This window comes from Mastacembelus armatus, chromosome 14 (genome assembly GCF_900324485.2).
Source record: "Mastacembelus armatus chromosome 14, fMasArm1.2, whole genome shotgun sequence".
Lineage (NCBI taxonomy): Eukaryota > Metazoa > Chordata > Actinopteri > Synbranchiformes > Mastacembelidae > Mastacembelus > Mastacembelus armatus.
In genome coordinates, this window is record NC_046646.1 from 8,045,000 (window position 1) to 8,047,339 (window position 2,340).

Sequence of the window (2,340 nt, forward strand, 5' to 3'; positions counted from 1 at the left end):
TTTTTAAGTCAGGTTTTAGAATGCATCCTCTGTGCATTGACAGCTCACAGTGTAGTTGATGAGCTATTTCGTCATCACCATTGAATCACTGTCGGCATTTGTCCCGTGTCGTCCTAATGTCACTGGGAGTTTTTTTTTTTTTTTTTCAGAATTGTCCAGAGTGTGACCCATCGCGGTGTTCATTTGTGCGAAAGATATGAAACGCGCATACAAGCCTTTCTCTTTTGACCAACCAATAAATATATCTCAAACTTTCTCCCGTCTTGCAGAAGGGAGACTCGTGAAACAACAGAAGTGCAGACCAAAAGATAACTGTCAGGCAGTCTTCAAACACTTGAAGCATGTGGTTAATGTCTGTCACAGACAAAAACCTTATTTAGACTATTCATGTAAAGTTTTTGTTATTTTTTTTGTAACTTAAAAAGTGCTATCTTCAGATGAGATTGAGACATTGGCTGTGCAAACGTCATAGTTGTAAAACAAAAAAAGAAATAGAGAAAAAAAGGGGGAGAGGGGGCACAAAGAAAAAATGCTTCCATCAGTCTTTCTGGTAATTTTGTGGCACAGCCTCAGTGTTAGGAAATGAAAAAATAAAGAGGAAATATTTACTATCTTTGTTATAATCATAGTTTTACACAATATTCATCTCTTAATACTTTAATACCTTTTGAAGTACCACAAAGTGCAGCTGATAATAAAACAGAAAATGAAAATGATTTTCAAAAAACAAACAAAAAAAAAAAAAAATCAATGAAGAACAAGGCAAATCATCAAAATGACAAACAAATTTTTCTGTCCACACTCTTCAGGGGGGAAAAATCATGCAAAAGTAGGTACTAAACTTTAGATATTTTTTTTAAACAAGGATATACTGAATCTGACACCAGCCACAGTGCAACATTGAGTGTATTTTTTTTTAAAGTGTGTGGATCAAAAACAAACATGAAGCAGTTGGCACTTTTTATGATGGTAATTCCTTTTGTAAGATACAGTCAGGATGGTCCTCTCCAGGCAGTCCATTGGACGCCACTGAAAGAGGAACTTTATCACAGTACTTGGCACCAAGAATGCTGGTAAAAACGAGATATCAGAATATCTTTTTTCATTCATATCCTTACAATTTATTAATAATACATCATTTACATTTGTGTTTTTGTATAAAAGACTCTAAAAGGAAAAAAGAGTCTAGAAGTGACTGAGAAAGAGGAAAGAAGTGGAGATGGAAATGGATTATATCAATGGTTTAATAAAAAGAGCTAAAAGGGCAGATGCAGAGAGAGTGCAAGGCAGTGAAAAGGGAGAAGCAGTTAAATGGGCTGAGATTCGGATACGGGCTGATAATGAGTGAGAACAAATAAAGTAATGGACAAGACTGAAGCCTGTGTGGCAGAGATGGAGCGAGTTTTAATGGGCAGCCTGGATTCCAGGTTGCATCCCACAGACTATGACTGAGTTATTTCCTGTACTGCCCATCGGTTGAAGACCCAATCTGGAAATGTTCTAAAAGCATCAGTTCTGACAGATTTTTTAAAAAGCACAACTTTTGATGCCTTTCACAACAGAACAGGTGCAGTACATATCACTGGTAGAGAGAAGAAATTAAGTTTAAAAGTCAATGAAAAACTCATGCTGAGCTATCATCCTGGTACTACCTGTCATGTCAATACATTTCACTCTAAAAAGCCACCGAAATCAGAACACAGCTTTTGGGACACAGATTTGCTGAATACACGGTTTCCAAACTTCACTTCCAGATTGGGCCTTTAAAGCTGCAATTTGTAAGTTTCAATAAATCACTGCTTTATGACAGACAGCTTGTTGGGGCATATGTTGCCTCATATAAAGCTGCTCTCTACTGTAATATCTTTTCACTAAATGAATGAAAATGGATATTTGTATTCTATGTTAAACATGGTTTTGCACTGACACAACAACACATGCGCAAAGCAACCAAGCTACACATAAGATGCCTGACTGATTGTGATCACCTCGATACCTCTTCAAGAGAGCTGCAAGCATAAAGCTGCATTTGTAGTGGCACAACTAAGCACCAGATATTGAAAGAGCTTTAACGGGGCAAAGCAGTATGTACCTATGATGAGACAGGCTTTTGGCAAGGTAGCTTTTTTAATCAACTCCCTCTTGATTTATGATTACATTTTAGAGGTATTTCACTGCTGAAAAATCTTACAAACTGCAGCTTTATTTGAGGGCTTAATGAGAAAGGACAAAGATGTGGTAAAGAAGAATAGAGGGTGGTGAGAGTGACATTTGTATGGAGCAGTTTGTGTGGTGCGTCTCCTTAAGCCCAGAGTGGGGTACCAGAGGTTGTGCCTGGTC